At 44.2% G+C, this 18,059-nt stretch overlaps 2 long non-coding RNA genes across 2 annotated transcripts in view; one reads left to right on the plus strand and one right to left on the minus strand.

Annotated features, from left to right (window-relative positions):
- Positions 1–502: 502 nt before the first annotated feature.
- LOC147653296 (uncharacterized) overlaps positions 503–18,059 on the minus strand; it is a 29,498-nt gene continuing 11,941 nt past the window's right edge. Inside the window, exons 5-12 of the long non-coding RNA XR_015286591.1 lie at positions 15,175–15,378; positions 13,529–13,981; positions 9,808–9,940; positions 5,476–8,013; positions 4,100–4,227; positions 2,119–2,354; positions 1,839–1,967; positions 503–1,310 (exon numbers count right to left, since the gene is read on the minus strand). This is a non-coding gene — a long non-coding RNA (uncharacterized LOC147653296). The remainder of the gene's footprint in view (positions 1,311–1,838; positions 1,968–2,118; positions 2,355–4,099; positions 4,228–5,475; positions 8,014–9,807; positions 9,941–13,528; positions 13,982–15,174; positions 15,379–18,059) is intronic.
- On the plus strand, positions 12,263–16,664 carry LOC111929005 (uncharacterized). Its single transcript, XR_002864449.2, has 3 exons — positions 12,263–12,422; positions 15,219–15,314; positions 16,436–16,664. It is a non-coding gene; the product is annotated as an uncharacterized LOC111929005 (long non-coding RNA).

Genomic DNA, 18,059 nt, shown 5'->3' on the forward strand with positions numbered 1-18,059 from the left:
AGCCTGAATTTTGAGCCCCTCAAACGCGGCACTCGCCGCCTTCTGTGAAGCCCCAGAGTGCCGGGGTGAGTCTGGTTCTGAGCTCCCCAAACACAGCCAAGGCTCTGTGTGAGCCACAGCTGCAGGAGCGGGGCTCAGCTCCGAGCCCCCGAAGGCAGCGCCGGCTGTCTCTGGGAGCCGCAGCAGCCCTGAAGCCCGGCCGGCAGCTCCGCACCAGCAGCAGCATCGGGAGGGGAATCGGAGCCATTTCCCTGGCTCCTGAGGCAAAGCCTATGGAGCAGGAGGCTCTGAAAATCAATCCAAACTTGCTTTTGTATCGGTTTCAGCTGGGACTTGTCATTTCTTCTAATTTCAACTCGGTTATGATCATCAGCAGTGGCTTAGGATCGGCTTCTCTCTGCACTGCGCGGCTCCGGGGCTGTCCTTAGGCACAGGGAAACCCGTCCTGCTGCTTCCCGGGGAATCCGGGCTTGGCACATCCCAATAAAACACCATCGTCAAAGCCAGGAATGCCACACGAACTTTATTTGATAAAACACGATGAGAGAGAGCCCCGAGCCGCAGACCTGGGAGCAAACAAATCCCGTAGAGCAGTCAGCTCCCGGCTTCTCTGACAGCCAGGAGTGGCCCCGGCTGTGCAGCTGCCCCAGGGGCTTCTGAGCAGGAGAAGATTAAAAAAAAAAAAGGAAAAAAAAAAAAAAAGAAAAATTTACAAAAAGACAGGAAAGCACCGAGGGTGAGAGAAGGGGGAGAAAAAAAAATCAAAGCAGAAAATAAATATTTAAAAAGGGGGAAAGAAAGGGGGAAAAAACAGTCAAAAGGAAAAGAGAAAAATGAAAATAAAGAGCCTAAAATAATAAAGTAGGGGTGCAGAAGAAGGGAAATGCAGACTGAACCCTTCCATGCACACAACAGGCAGCTGGGCAGGGGGTGAAGCTGATGAAGCAGCAAAACTGACCCTCAAAGCACTCTCTAAATAACTAAAAGCCAAACCAGCAAACAAAAAGCCCCAACCCAATCCCCACCCAATCCCTGCTGGATGCAGGAGCCAGTCTGAGCTGCTGGAACCCGACCGAGACAGAAATCCTGCAGGGGCCCCTCCTGTGGCACTCGGCCCAGGTGGGAAAGCCCTGCCGAGCCCCCCGGGCCTTGGGCGAGTTCCCGGTGACCTTTGGGAGCAGAGAGTGGGGCAGGGGCTGGGAATGAGCTGCTGCCATGGAAGGGCTCCCGGTGTTCCAGGAGAAACCGCTCCTCTCTCGGCTCCCAGCTCTCCTTGCCTTCCATGTGCAGCGTCTGGAGCCGGTCTGCACCTGGGGGGAAAAGGTGTGCAGGGAGCTGGGCACACCTCGGGCACGGCCTTCAGCCCAGGGCTTGCATTTCCATCTCTCCCCAATCCACTCCTCAGAGCCAATTAGGTGCCTAAATAATTAGCAATTCTAACGGAGCTGACACACAATCCCTGCAAGGGGCAGCCCCCAGTCTGGGACCTGCTCCTGTTCTTTTCTGGCTGTTTCCCAAGGAAAATGCTGCCCTTTCTCATCATAGTGCCACAGATGCCCATTCTGAGGTGATGGAAATCAGAGACAACTCAGGGAAACAGGAAAGGCTTAAGGAACTTCTTCAGCTGCACCAGCAGCGATGGAGAAAACCTACAGCTCCTTCTTGTGTTTAGGGACCGGCCAGAGCAGCAGGAGAAGCTTGGTTTCTGTTCTGTCCGGGGACAATTGTGTTGTAATCCCTTTGTGCTCGTCTTCAAGTGAATGTGTCACGTGGTGGTGCCAATATTCAATGGAGGGAATAGCTCCTGCTCTTTTTCCCCTATTCAGTGCTGTCCTTACCTCAATCTGAAGTGCCGGTGCACACTGGAGGATGGAAGGATGCACACTCCAAGGATGAAAGCAGGACTCCTGAGGCAGATGGATGGCCCTGGTGCTCCAGGTCTGGGTGCCCAGCACCCACGGCACTTGCTGAAAAAGATCCAGCTTTCCATTTGTCCAGCACTTTGTAAATGTTCTGCAGAGAGCTGTGGCTGTGCCTCCTCAAATATCTGGTTAATAACTACTGCCTTTTGGGGTTTTTTAAACTGTGTTTAACAGAGTTACCAACACACCTACCCACCTGTCCTCCTTCTCCTTCTTTTCCTTTTCAATGATTTTAAGCAGGTGACTTTTCCATCTCAGTATCAGGGTGACATCAGGATCTGCTTTGGCTGTTGTATTTAATGTGTTAGGAGTGACCTTCCACCTCCATCCAATTCCCTGGATCTGCTTTCCCAGCAGGGCCATTTATGATCGCTTGTCTTGGATTTTATGTATTGCTTTCCATTGTCTATCTCAGACATTTCCATGCTTGCACTGAATAAAAAGTGACAAGAAGTGATGGAATGTGTTGTTAGAAACACTTTTGGCGATGCCTGATTGCAGAAATGTTACTTGATGAGCCACAGGCCGTCCTGGGGGGCACTTTGGGGTGAGGAGGGGACGGTGCCCAAGATGTGTCACCTTTGGCTCTTCTTCTCAGCAAATGGAATGAGCCCCAATGTTTTGCATAAACCAAGTACTCAGTGAGACTCAGGGGACACCTGGTCCTGGCCCCTGTAGCTGTCAGGAGGCTGTAGCCAGGGGGGGATTTGTCTCTGCCCAAACAACAAGATTTTATAATCCCAGGGTGAAGGAAGACTTGTCACTGCTCTCTGTTGCTCTTCAGCAGGACCACACAAGGCCAAACCAAACCTCAGTCCAAGGGAAAAGGACTAAGGAAGTGCAGAATCACCTTTTCTGCTTCAGGACAGCATCTGCAATAAACTGAATCAATAAGGGTTTTAATAATTTTGGGAGCTGCTGGCTGTAGGGTGTGTGAGAGCTCTGATTTCTGTGTTCATTTAGTTGTCTTCAGAGTTATAGAAAGACTGAAGCAATGACTGCTTCAAGATTGCTGGGTCTGCCTCATTTCTGCAAAAGGCTATTAAGGTTGTGGGGCTTTTTTTAAATCTTCATTTTGTTTATGACAAACAGTGCAGCAGAAAACATCTTTCTCCTACAGGTTTATCAGTCTTTTAAGCAACTGAATCTGATACTTCATCTTTGCCCTTGCCATGAATAGGAGGCAAAACAGAGAATTTGTTTCTTTAGGATTCTTTGGGAACACCCTAACACACGAGTGCAAGAAGCAGAGAGAAATCCAAAAGCAAGTCTGGGGCTCACCTCGTTTTTCAAGGATCAATGACAAATGCACAAGTGTCATTTGTTTCCTGCTCTTCTATCATAAACTTCCTTTTATAATTTTTGTGTCCTGTGCCAGCAAAATTGAGTATGTCCAGAAAACAAATGGAATGCAGGGGAAGAAAAACTCCAAAGGTTGTGAAGTTAACCAGAATGTGGGATACTGGTGCTTCAGTTACACAGAACTAACAGGAACAGCAATTGACCTGACTCTTCTTTGTGCACCATGAGCTTTTCTGTAGGGAGGCAAAAGGGGCTGGAAAGGCAAGTGTCTCAAATGTAAACCTGGGAATATTCCCTGGCAATCACCATTAAGGTCAGTTCTTTTATTTTTGCCAGGACAGATGTGCAATAGTCAATGCTTGTTACTAAGAAATGTCTCTTCTTATTTAAAGCCAGAATATTCTCACTTGGCCACTGGAAGTTTCCACCCAGCACGGAAATGCAATTAAATCCAAGTGTAAGCAGTGTCCAACCCCCATGCAGGAAATGGATGTGCAAGCTTTAGGACTGCACGAGGGAAGGAGAGGGTATTTGCATCTCAGCTGGAAGAGATCCTCAGGTGGATCTTTTATTGCTGCTGTCACCCCAGCAAAGAGAGCTGCTCTGAGCACGTTTAGTGCTGACAACACCTCAGAACAGCCCACTGCACGTACACATGAACATGTCCTCCCTTTAGGGCAACCTGGCCCTTTACCAACCTCCCAATGGCCATGAAAATAAACTGCAATGCAAATTATGCTGAAAATAAAACCAAAGGGTGAGAGTAAAACTCCTGTCTGTGGAATTCCTGATTTGTGCTTGCGGCCATCTGGCGTTGCTGGCCCTGGGGACAGTGACCTTCCCCTCCTCCCTCTGTCGGTGTTTCATTCCCTTACCTCTTTGGTTGCCACACTGGCATTTAAATGAGGCCTTCTGGCTGTTGACTCCTTTTTCTTTTCTTTTTCCTCTATTTCTCTCGGTGTGGAAGTGTGTTGGAACAGAAATTTCCATCACAGCAGCACATCTGCAAATAGAAACATAAGAGAGTCTCACTCAGTGTGGGCGAGCACCTTCAGCTCCAAGGAGCTGTGGAGAGCAAGAGCTTGGTCCCTTAAGGAAACACGGAGTGATCGGTCCCTGAGACAAGAAAATACAGACAAATGCTATGGTCAGCCCTAAGCAGGAAGATTGAAAGCCAGTGACCTAGAACCTGCCATCATCATGCTCATAATTTTAATGTAGTTATGGTGTGATAACGCAAAGTTGGAGTTTAGAGAGTTTAGACATTCTGCTGAGGCTGGTGATGTTACTCAGGGGGTTTTGTATCGGTCTGATGTGTCTGAGCAGGATCAAGAACTAAAAGGAAAATTTCACAGAAACATTTGAAGACAGATTGCTCCAAAAACTGGTGCTTCTGCCAGGGGGACAAAAGATGGAATGTTTTTCTGTTGAATTCCTCTCAGAAAGCACAGCCCTACTAGCTCAGCTGTGGGAAGGGTGGATGTGATACACCATGGAAAGAGACAACACCAGAAAGGTAAAAAGGTCCATCTCCCATCCTCCCCTGAACACACTCTAAGGAAAACATTTCAAACAATGGAATAGAGAAGAATTGGTTCCTGCCTCTGGAGTTCAGTTCTCCATTTCATCCAAGTGCTAATTGGGATGACTGGTGGTGCTGTGCAATCCTTATTAGAGGATACTCCCCCTTACAAAGCCACCACACATCGTGCGGCAGCAGCCCCACAACCTCTGCAAAAGGCAGGTCCAGCACAGAGCTGATCTGGAACAGGAATCACCTCTGAGCACAGGAGACAGGAGCTGCTTTATCAGCCATGCTGCCTCTGTGGGTAAATTCATGGCCTTTCTCATTGCATTGAATTGCAGAGTGTTGTGCAGGTCTCATTTTTGAAGAGTGACGGTGCAGACAGTGGTTTAAATGGTACAGTGTGTTTATCAACATGTGGTACTGCATTTACATCCCTGGAGTAAAAGAATTGGCACATATATAATATGTTAGAAGAGGGCAGCTGTACAATGAAGTCATACAAATATGTAAAAGTTACACTGTTCACAAAAAAAAATAAAAAATGGAAGAACTGCCACTATTGTCAATAAATATAGAACAGGAGAATCTGCACCTCATCTGTCAACATCTTCCAAGATGGATCCTCTGAGGATTTACAGAAGCATGCTGAAGCAAAATGCAAGCTGTATTTGGGGTGAAAGGACAAAAGAAGGAACTAAGAAAGTTATTCAAGTTGAGCCTCACCTAGTACCAGTTCTAGATCTCAGACAGATCTGGTGAAGCCCCAGTTGTGCTGCAATCCTCTTTCTGCACGGCCTGACGTGGTGCTTTGTGGCTGGCTGGGAACTGCTCCTTCTGGGCTTTGATTAAAACACTGTGCAAGGCAGCAGAGACTCTTCTCGACACTCCTGAGTTATTCCTGTTCTGCTGGAAGCTGACATTCCACTGACAACCAGCTCATACCTGCTTTATACTCGCAGCTTTTCAGTTTCTCATCTTAGGGACAAAGACCAGAGCAATGCTTCCTTTTTTTTTTCCCCCTACTTTATGTTCTTTGTTGATTTGTGAAAACATCTCTCAGGATAGTTGATAACTTTTGGCTTTGTATTGCAGGCACAGTTTTTCTCCTGCTATCAGCTCCTCCAAAGCCTGAAAGATTAACTTTATTTTTCCCCCTCACTTGCTAACAATGTAGGTTGCCTTCCTGCTACTCACTTCGATGGCATTTCTGCCATGTTGGATAGAAAGGAATAAAAAGGGAAGAAAGCAGCAAGAGGCCCCCAAACTGCCCCTGTTTCCTATTTTAGGCACTTCACATTGCAAAGAAATCAATTCCTGTAACTCCCATCCTGGGAACACCTAAAATCTGAGGCTCATCTAAGCTCCACGGAACGAGACTTAGAGAGTGTAATTTTAATGCCCTTTTAGGATTGAGACATAGGCTGAAATGATATGAATCTAATTGTTTTCAAGTCCCCTGATGCATGAGCCTTGATTTTTCATGTGATATCAAAAGTTGTCATTCATCTTTGCTTCTTTCTTTTGCCCAATTAGACACTACAAACTTCAAATTCCAGAACTGCAGCTTTTTGCCTTAATTTAAGGTCAACAAAATTATGCTGCAGCCTCTCTGACTGTTTAGTAGGGGTTATTGCATGAAATGAATGACACAAGTGCACAGGCAGAGTGAGATAAAGGGAAATCAAAGCATTTCATCTGCAACTTTTCACCTTTCACAAATCATCTTGGAAAAATGCAAATCACCCCACACTGTAGCTCACTTGTCTCTCAGTTTCTGCCCCATTAAACAGCGTCGTGTCCCTTGAAGTCTCTTCCAGTTTCTTACACTTTTCACTCTTTCCTCCTTCCCCCTTTGCCTGTTAGAACAGCACTCTTGTGGCTCCATCATTCTCCCTGACAGACTCCTGCCTGCAGCTTTGGCAGAACACTGCTTTTTGTTGTAGTTCCTGTGATCTGTTTTGGTGCCCAGAGTGTCAGCTTGTTTCTGAAAAGACAGATCTGCTTGAAAGTGCAGATCTCTGAGTCATTTACATGAGGAATTCAGAGAGCAAACTCTGTTTGTGGAGGGACTGGGAGCCAGATCTTTCCTCTCCTTTTTTTCCTTCACTATGCATGAAGGAATGTGGGTGCTTGATCCCCAGAGATGTGGAGAGAGGGGCAGGTTTCTATCAGAGCAAAGAAAAGTCGGGTGGTAGGAAGAGACTTTTCCTCTCTGACCATGGTTGCACCCTGTAGAGCACGCTTGCTGTCAAAACATTTCTCTCTCTGCTAAGTCTGAAAATATACAACGCAGGAAAGTGGCTGTGATTTACCTCTAAATGTGGCAAAACATTTTAAATAAAGGGCAAAATCCTGTCTGCTCTTTTTACTGCATTAGAAAAAAAGCAGCCTGAACAGATAAAATGCTCAGGCACCAGATGAGAGCAGACAGAACAAATAAAATCAGAAATAAAGAAGGTGTTTTATTGTGCTCGGGTGGATGGGTGAATTATGTCTGTGAAACCTCTCTCCCCACCTCCCTGTGTACAGGCTGGATGCTAAGTAGCCCTTTCTTGTAATTGCTGCCTCGCTCTTGCTGAGTAGTTTGAGACAGAGCAACACGGTAATAACCTCTGTAAAACTCCTCCAGTGACCGTATCAAGCCCAAGACTGAGGTCTCTAATCGTGCTTTAATGACTGCATAAAGAATTACAGCACATTAAGGCTGATCCCAGGACATGCAGCGCGCCATCCATAAAATCAGCCACATGCCAGCCTCGTCCCAGTCAGACAAATGAGTGACAGAGGGAAAGGTCACGAGGATTATGTGGAGGAAGAGATTTTCTGGGCTTAAGATCATCAGATAGTTTAGACTCAGCACCTGTACAACACATGGTAAATAACCCCACCGTGTGGCCCTGGAGTCCATCCAGGTACCTGGTGTTAAATGGATGCAACAAGGCACCGAGTCCTGCTCCAGGGTCACTCAGAAATGGGAAATCCTTCCTTTAGTGTGCTGTTTTGAGGATAAAATGTGTATTGTTACCTTGTTCTGAATCAATTCAGGAAGTTGTGGAGATCCCTTTGTCTGTCTTGAGATATTAAAATACTGCAGGGAATATGCAGGAATGACCTGATGTGTTTAGACCTTATTGAAAAGGAAGAGCCATGGCAAACAGGAATGCTAATTGTTAAAAGGAGCGCTAGGACTCACTTCAGAATTGATTTATCCTTCGTGAGATCAGTCTTCAAGTGGTGACACATCATCCTCAGGAAGGCATCCTGCTCAAAGAGAGGGAAAAAGAAAAGGGATTTTTCTGAATGGCTACTCTACGTTCTAAGAAAAGCACAATTGTATAAAAGGAGTAATACCAGGAGAGTAGGGAATGTTCTGGGGGAAAAAAGGAAGAGATTGTGCATTCCAGACCAGACACTGTCAGAATGGACTTGGCCACCAAGTTCAGCTGCAACTGCAGCAGTTGAATTTGCTGGATAAAATCTACTGTGCAGAAAAAAGGTCTTTACACTGACTTCTGACAGAGTTTATATTTTGTTAAGGAAAAAACCCCAAACCTTGCAATATATAAACTGCACATATATTATACACCTATTTTGTAAATGTATTTCAGATCAACATGGAAGAGCAACAATTTTGGAACCTGAAATATCAAAAGAGAGCCGTTTGTGCAGCCAGCCCGCTGCAGTGTGAGGTTGCACAGCCTGAGGATGCCCCAGCTGCAAGTGCCCTGATGCTGCTGAATTTTGGTGTGAACTCCAACTCAACCCAACAGTCAGAAGTTGCCTTTTTAATTCCCCCTCACAGGAACACATCCTTTCATCACTTCTAGATGGCGACAATGGATTTTCATATTAAAGAAGCACTTGCTTCCTGATAGAGATTATATTCAAAATATTAATTTGGGGTAATTTTAAAATATTTATATTATCACACAATAATTCATTATCCTATACATTTACTACTGATATCAAAAGACATAGAAGAGGTTTATGAAGATGAATTAGAATGGTCCAGCATAATCCAGTGACTGAATTTCCAAGTCCCACTTGAAGGTTATGGCTGCTGACATTTAATCCACCTGATTTGATCTGATGGAATTTTGCCTTCTCTGCAGCAGCAAACCCCTTTGTAGGTGCATGTTTTACCCTGTTCTGCAGCAGCACCCCAGGTGAGATGAGAGGTGGTGACAGCATTAAATTGTGTTTGCTGCTGCGTGTGAGAGCTCAGCCCGGATCAAACGAGGAACTGCATTTGCTTGGGCAGATCTTCAGGAGCAGCACTGTGCAAAAGGTGGGGACCTGCCAGAGCTCTGGAATGAACTTCCCCAAGTTAGTGAAAAGAAAGGAGAGCTTTACAGACAAAAATGCCCCAAAGGGCTCCTTACTATCGAGAACTAACATGAAGTAACTGTTTGAAGCTTCATCAATATGTTTATCCCAAGCCAGGGCTGAGCATTTATTCATCATTTGGGCTCCTGCCATCAATCATTCCCATTCCAAGAGCCAACAGATGGTGAATCAGTAACCCCTCAGTGACCTGCTGGCTGGGCAAGGATGCAGCAGCCCTGACAGGAGCTGACCCACCTGACACTGGCCAGGGCTCCACCGAACCACAAACACCTCCTGAAACAGAGAACCTCCCCAAAAACAGTTTAGGAGCTGTGACAGGAAGCACCTCTTAACTCAGGCACTGTGTAACAGCGCTGGGAAAAAACAGTGATTAATGCAATGAATTATTTATCACCCAGGATGAATTTTTACAGACAGACACTAAGGTAACGAATATTTCATTGCTTTTTTTACTTTTTCACCAAGAGTGAAGCAAATATAAATCTGGTTGAGCTGCCAGATGTGAAGAGAAGCTCCAAAGTGTTGAGTTTTGTGCTGTGCTTGCTCACAGACTGCGGGCAGTGTATCAGCACTAAGTTCAGTGCAGTTCAGGCTTCTGCTCACTGATTCCCTACAAATATCCCAGCTTCTAAAAGTGTCATTGTAGCACAGTCAGAATGTCTCAGTCAATCAGTAAATCCAAGCTGAGAAATAAATATCCATACTCACTATTGCAGAAGGGGCTTGGGGTATTTTCTAATTGTCTGAGGAACTTAGAAACTCTTGCTAAATCTCCTGTTCCTGGCAGGTATCTCAGAAATGAGCAATCACTTTTCACAAGTTATTGACAGCTTGCAGGTCTCTGAAATAAAGCAGAAGTCAGGTTAGGTGGAAAGCAGTTACTGTGATTTATAAAGCAGTATTTAATATTAAAGCAGAGCATGAAACTCCTTCTGTTTGTTGAGCTGTCAGATGGAAAAACTCTCACTGAGCTCTACTAAAATAGAAGAATTTGACCATTTTGTAACACCTTTGATGCTTATAAAAAGGAACAGATCTTGAAACTACAACTTAGATGTCCTAACTCTAATATTCAGAAACATTTTTATATAAAAAACATGTAAAAATCAAAGATTCCTTAGTAACTACTGAAAGGATTTGGCATTTGTCATTAATTCTCCAATTTTTTTAAAAAAATCTCAAACAGTCATGAATACTATCAAGGAACATTTTTTTGTGTCTGTAAAGAGCACTTTAGTGCACAATAGCGCTTAAGACAGTTTCCAGCAGTCTTGGAACATAGTCATCTTTTTATTCCTCAGATATGAAAATAAATACATGCTGAAGTATTAAGCTATAAATATGTGTGTGTGTGTGTATGATGTGCTGCTGTGCTAGGTTTAACAGGCATTTAGCAGCCAGACACAGCACATTTTGTGACTTCACACCTCCCCTTAAAGCAGGAAATCTCATTTGACCTCACTGCTGTCTAATACACTTATATCCTAATGGTGTCAAAATGTGAAGCAAAACTTGGAAAAGTAGGAGAGGAAAACAAAGGAAAACATTCTTTGAAATATTCCTGTAAGCCAAAGGCAGCAGTTCAGCCACTGGATAATTATCTTGGTGTGGGAGACATTATGAGTGAGGCATTTATTTGGGCCATGCCTTACTTGGAGCTCCATCTCTAATTTACAATAAAATTTCCCAGACTGGGAAGGTAATTCCAGTGACCTGTTCTGGTTACAGTCTGGTTTAACATCAACATCCAATTCTGTGCCACAGACCAGGATAAAACATCACACCAATCCCAAAACTGAAAATCTTCACTGGCAGGAAAAGGTGCTCTGTGCTGGAAGAAAATTCCCTTGTCAAATTGCTCCTGCTGAAAGGATGCCAGGAAAATTCACTACAGTGTAAATGCAAGTCCCTCACTGCGGGTTTGATTTACCTGGATGGGTTCCAGGGAAAAATAATAGTACTCAACACGGTGTATGGATACATCAGCCTGCTGCACTTAACACATTCTGCATGCTGTAATTAAAAACTAACCCTTGTAAATTATGCAGCAGGAGTTTTGTACTGAAGGAATTAAAAGTGAAATTTCACGTACTTTTATAATCCTTGCTTTCCCAGTAGCTACAATAACAGAAACTCAAATAAATGTGAGGAGAATGTGAGTCCTTATTTTGTTTCCAAGTTGGGACTTCTGTGTACAAAGTTGTTAGGAGCTAGACTACTACTACTTTACTTGGTAGTAAACTGATGTTACCATGGCAAACAAAAATATGTGCCAAAAATAACTTTTCATGTCTATTTTTAGCACCTGTCACCCGGGGGTGCTAAGCCTTGGTGGTTTGTTGTGATCAGACACAGAAAGTGTCTCCTCCGCTCCCTTTTACCTCGGTGTAACTGTATTGACTTCCTTATTTCTGAGCTGTACAGAGAGGAGGGAGAGAGGAGCCATTCCCCAGGAGTAAAATTCCAATTTAAGTGTGGGTTTGTGTACAGCCACTTATCCACATGAATTACGTGAAAGTCATGGGTACTCGGGGTGTAAATCCAGGTGGAACTGTGCCACTGATCTATGAATGTGCTGCTCTCCTGAGAGGAGAAAAAACAAACCTAAAGACCTGACAGCCTTATAAAAGCATTCCCATTGTGGCATAATCTTTTAGAAAAAAATAAATCATAGCCCATCTTTTTGCAAATTGACCTGTAAGTTCCTGGCAGCAAATCAATGGGATACAAATGAAAAATAATAATGCAATAACAATGCTGTGTATTATCCTAGGCCCCAGATGAAAGCCTGTGGAACGATCAATATGATAAAGATTCAGCACTGCTACTCTCTTACAAAGCAATGGCAAAATAACAGACTGACTTCAGAAGGTAGCTGTAAAACACACCAAACCCATCTGCCACGAGGTGGAAAGAAAAACCCAAATATAAAACACTTCCTTGTTTGTTTGTCTGTTTCTTCTCCCCCAGACTTCCATTAATTCAAACTGGAATTCAAGGGAGCAATTTTTTTGTTGTTATTTGGAGAAAAAGCGAGGGGAAGGAGAGACAATCATCCATTTATCCTTAGCCCAAGAAACTCAAGGACAAAAACAGGACAGGAAAAAGGGTGGCTCCCCCAAGTACCTATGCACACCTTGTTTATATTTGATTTTAATATCAGTTTTAATTGACAGTGAGCACACAAGAGACAGGCTTGCTTAGGAGGATGGCCCACGTGTGACACCTCACTGAAGGCTCAGAGGGAATCATTTTTAATGCCAGCTTCGGGGCTGGCTCGTGCACAAGCCAGCAGAGTCGACCCTGAAGCCAAGAGCTACAAGGTAAGTGATTAAGCAATTAATTCCTAGTGGTATTTACTGTTAGTAAATAGTAGTAGTATTACCCTGTTAGTTTGCAAAGTGCTGTCTGGACAAGCAGCAAAGCAGAGGCTTCCCCAAGTCAGACAGTTCAAGGAGAGGGGATGAAGGCAGAATTGAGGGAGAAGTGGCAAACCCAGCAGCTATGCTGCCCATGCAGCTTGTGTTCCCTCCTGCCAGGACAAGCTGAGCAGCTGCCTCATGCATTAGTCTCAGTATTTACCCACAGCCACCTTATTGGGCAAGATTTTTATAAATGAGAGCATGAAAAGATTATGGCAACTTGCGCATTCCCAGAACTATGTAAAATAACTTCTACAATCAATGCAACATGGCACGTGGCAGCTACCCTTCGATCTCACTTAGATTTTCATTTTGGATTACCAAGCACAGGCTGAAAACAAAATGCCTTTCCTGAAAGGCAGCCAAAAGCCATGGTTTTCAAATTCCAGTTTATGTTCAGGGCTTTATCACAATTTCATAGGAATAACAATTTCATACGAGTGAGTTCTTAGCATAGAAATTTACACAATTGCTTCAAGGTGCATTTCAAGTCATTTATCTCCATAGGAGTGCATTGCTCTATGAATTTTATGACTTCAATATTAATCCACAGCTTGTGGTTACAAGGACAGAAGAGAGATCTTCACGTAGCTTCAGCCCCAGGACAGGCCACCACCTATGGGGTGATGGCTGACAGTCCCCTCCTGATCCCATTAAAACCATGAGCACTGAAGTTACTGTGGCCTTCCAAGTAAAGGGTCAAAGTCTCACTACATGTGATGATTTCCAGCTCCTGTGCCAAGGGAGATGTTGGAAAGTATCACTGGAAGGCTCTCCCTGTCAGAGTACGGTCCCTTCTTAATTCTGGGGCTTTTTTAGCAAATTGTGTTTGCATGGAGTTTTTTACCCTTTACAGTGTCTGTCTCTCTCTGTCTTTTAAACAGCATTTGTTGCAAATCAGAGCCATCTCAAAACTGAAAAATCTCACTTTGGGGATTATCTAAAAAAACCAATCCAAATTCTTTATAGAAATGAGATGAAGTTTTTCAGACGGCTGCGGTTCCCACCTGTTTGCAGAATTTAGGGAAAGAAACGCAGAGGCGTTTTTCCCAGATGTGCCAAACTGATTTCTGCATTATCCAGTCCTTCTGTTCTCCCTTAGCACGCTGTCACCGCAAAACCTGAAGGGATAAGTCTAAGAAGATTCTCCTTCTGAGCCTACAGAACAGTCACTTTTCCATGCAGGCCGGAAAAGCGAGCCCATGGCACTCTCAGGAACACGCTGTGACACCCCGAGGAGCAGCAGCAGCTTGTTCCCAAACCCTGCTGGATGCAATGCATCCATACAAGTGCCAGCAGGAGCCTCTGCTGCAGCCTGTGCCAGCCCTGCTGCACCTCACTGCCCTTTTCCTGCAGGGAAATCTGTCCCCAGTGCCTCTGGAAGAAGGGCTGGTTTGGAGAACGGGCATCTGGATCCGCCTTCGTCTGTTCTGGGCAGAAATCCGTGGCTGTAGCTCTGCCTGTGGAAGGAAAGGAATCAATGCCTGAGCCTAACAAAGCCTAAGGCACGTGCAGCACCGAGTGCTGCAAATGTGGGAAGGGAAGAGGGATTGCTGTCCCTTTCTCCCGCTGTCAGCCCCTCCTGGCAGAGACGCAGATGCAGCGTTGCTGGTTCTTGCCTGTGAACTTGAAATAGTGAAAGAAGAAAGCCAGGTTACAGGCTAGATAAGGAAAAGTCTTCCAGTGGAAGCGACTCGGTTTCAATTTTAAAAAGCCAGGAAAAGATATCCCACAAATTCTCTTTTCTGCAGTCAGGGCTGCTTATTACCTTGAATACTAAATCAGAGCTATAGATATTTTCAAAGGCCAAAAACCAGCTCTCTTCCTCTGCCATAAAGCTGAACAGAATTCTGCTTTCTGGTTCCAAGCAGGCTGCTAAATCACACAAAGTATTTTTTTAACTGTTTTTTAGCTGCTGTCCCTTTTTTTGTATGCCTCATGGGCCCTAGGAGCAGCCTAAGCTCCATGAAACAGGCAGTCAAACACAGCCCTCACTGAGAAGAAACACAATTAATTTTGAAATCTCCTATAGGATTTGTAATTATCTGAACCTGATTTCTACAGCTGAGGTATCCCAGACCTCAGGTATCCCATTCCAGGAGACATAATGCTTTAAGTCAAGCAGAACAGTTTCTTAATCTTGATTTTTTGTGCTCAGGTGTTTATATTAAAAGCCTACTTAAACATAATGTGAGGCAAAACAGGGATAATTCAAATCAAACATCTAAACCCAGGGAAAGTCAAAGGGGAGGGAAAAAAAAAAGCAGACACATCAAAGCCAACTAGGAGTGAAATATTGGAGTCAGTCCTTAGCCTTCCTGATTTTAGGAAAGGACACAAAAATACAAGTGTAAAGAGTAAAAATACATGTAAACATGTATTTTTATATGTAAACGAATGGGCTGCCTGCTCTAGTTAAACAGTATGGAAGGAATCATTTCCTTCCTTCACAGTGTGCCTCTTCCTTTCCACTGATAAAGTCTGGAGATCTGGAAAACCACATGGTGATCTGCTTTAAAAGTAAAACCTGCACTACTGTCCTAAAAATAAACAGCTTTTTCTTGCAAGTATTCATTCAATCTCCTGTGTAAGAAAAATGGGAATATGTTAGCTGGATCTTCAGAGCTCTGCACTTAAAAATGAACATTCATACCTTGAACACAGAACTGACAATGAACTTTTGCAATGTTTCCCAAGGTAGGAGGGGACCATCCCGTGCTGCAGCAATCAGTCACTGAGTGTCTCACCAGAGAAGAGGGGATGGATCTCCTGTGGAGAGCTGAGAACTCCAAGGTGAGCCACAAAGCAGTCAGGTCCATGTGGAATATCACTCAACAACCTCACCATTCTGAAAGAGCTGGGAAAAAAAAGTTCATGTTTATATTAAGAAAATGGAAAAGGGAAGGGCAAGGGAAGATATTTTCTGAAAACATTTTATATTTTGTCCTCAAATGTAGGTGAACAAAAGTGCTGTGTAAAAATCACAGTGTGAAACGAAGCCCCAGAAAAAGAGCTAAAGGCTCTGCCTCCCTTCATTTAATTTATTTCCAGAGTTATTCACAGTGCAGACACTTAATCCCTAATGTAAACCTGCAGGCAACATTATTTATCTTTAGGAAGACCTGAAGGCTAATGCAATTCAAACTGCAATTTTTGTCTTTTCATTGTGTGGGGTGGAAAGAAAAGATGGATTAAATTGCTTTCTGTGGATATCAATACAGAGTTTAAGGAGGTGGAAGGGCTGTGATTCCTTGGAATGACTCAAGTACACGTTTGCCGTCTTTAATAAAAGGAAGCTTAGAGTTTACAATGGAAAATGACAGAAATATGATCACTTAGTATGGGGTGTGTGGTATTTGGACTTGTTTATTTGATGCACCTAAAGGAGGTATTTCATTACAGCAGGATACGAAGCAACAGCTGAAAGAACCAGGTGTATGTGTGCTGTAGGAGAGGACTTCCCTGCCTCAGGGCAATTTTATGCCAGAAATAAATGTTCATGGTCATAACCAAAATGACTCTGCATTCCTTCATAGTTATTACATTAGATAGTTTTCATCCTTCTTAATAAAAAAACTATTAATAAGAATGAAACTGGCCACCAAAGCATTTCATCACCGCTTTCAGAAACACGGATCGAGGGGTGGTTCTCATTATTTCTCCAAACGGAGAAAAATACATTTTAATGAGGCTGTTTTAAGCTTTACTCCCTGTCCTTCTTCTGTCTGGCTTCTGCCATTCCACCTCATGACATTTCTGTGCTGAGGTCACAGCTGCCTTAGCAATATTAAAATATATCATTCATAAAGGCCTGAAACACATGTGATCTTCCCTTAGAACAAGTTCAAATTTTAAACTTGTCGGAATGCACGATCAGAGTACCTGGAACAGCTTTTTCCATCATCTTTCCGCAGGAAAAGGAAATTAAAAACACCCATCGGGAACAATTCCAGCTCCAACCAATTTGCTTCTAATCAGGAGGCTTGACATTGTTTGACTGGTGCTGGCACTTTGTGCTCCCCAGGGCAAGCAGCCTCCAAAGCAGTGAATCCACTGGCATCTCCCAGGGCATCCAGAGCATCCCAGGGAGACACAGCCCCCAGCCGAGCGGGACGGGATCACACCCTGACCATGAGCACAAGGGTATGTGCAATGCACACCTGATCCTCCTCCAGCTACTTCTAAGGGTAAAAGTTAATTGCCCTTTTCACATTCCTAAAATACAGCCTTTCATAAAGGTCGAGAGAGGAAAGGGTTGGGTTCAGGTTCACACCCTCCACCTGCTGTGCCCAGGTAGGTCTTGATATAAATTATCTTGCCCTCTGCTCATTATGAAGTTTCCTGCCAGCATCATTTTCCGTGCCATTCACTCCTTCTCTTTTCCCTTTGCCAGCTCCAGCTTCCCTACTGCCATAGGTAGAAGTTATTTATCCTCATTTTAAAGGTTTAATTCACTCCCTGCTTATCAGCTCTCACACGATGCAGGGCAGGATCCTGCAGCAGCCTGGGAGAGCTGCTGACCTTTCATTTCCCGTCCTTCCGTTCTCCTCCGCGCCTTTGGCACGGGGGAGCGCACAGATGGCCCTGGGAGCCAGTCAGCCCCTTGGAGGGGACACGATCTCTTGTCACAGGCCTGAGAAGTGATTTGCACTAAGTACCCACAGCCCTTCCAAGCTAAATAATAGAAGGAAATAAATAACAGGGAAATAAAGGAGAAGAGTGGACACGCAATATGCAAATATTTTCCGATTCCTGTGGAAAATGGCGCCCCGGTGACAGCGTGCGCTGATGGATGTGAGGAGCAGGGCAAAGCAGGATGTTTTTCCCAAAGCTTTGGCAGCCATCAGGTCTCCAGAGCTCAGAATGACACACTTGGTGCAGCTTATGAGGCCGGGGCTTTCTGAGCCACCAACACAAAAGATGAATCCTCAAACACCAGGCACAGGTGACAAGATAAGAAGGCCAGCACATCATGTCTAAGATATAAATGGATCCATCTGTCAGCAGTTACTTTATAAGTGAATTGCTCTCATTTATGCTAGGAACAGCTTCTAATGAAACATGGTTTTAAAGTACTACAGAGAGGAAGAAAATGTGCAAAGTAAATTCCTGATATAATGAAAATTGAAAAGAGTGATAGATTCCGCTGTTATAATTGGCAAAGAGAATGGAGGGGTTTGATAGAGGTGACAGTAGAACAGCTTTTGGGGTATTATTTGGCAGGGATAGCAATCTTCTCATCATATGTCCAGCCTGTCCCCAGAGGTCATTTTCAAGGTACATGTTCAGATGAGAAATAGCAGTGTTATGTGACAATTTTCTGATGGCTGCAAAGAAATGTTCATTACGTTGCCTTCTTGCCACAGAAGGGACCAGCCACGTATCAGATGGTGGGAAGGATGTCAGAGAAAAACTGGACTTTAGGGATGCTGAATTTAAATCCTTCACACGGTCCACACTCAGCCCTTTCTCTTATGACAGGAGGTCAATGAATCCATATTAAGTGGCAGGCAAATATTATTCCCCCCAGCATTTTCT

This window comes from Cyanistes caeruleus, chromosome 5 (assembly GCF_971803275.1).
Source record: "Cyanistes caeruleus chromosome 5, bCyaCae1.hap1.1, whole genome shotgun sequence".
NCBI lineage: Eukaryota > Metazoa > Chordata > Aves > Passeriformes > Paridae > Cyanistes > Cyanistes caeruleus.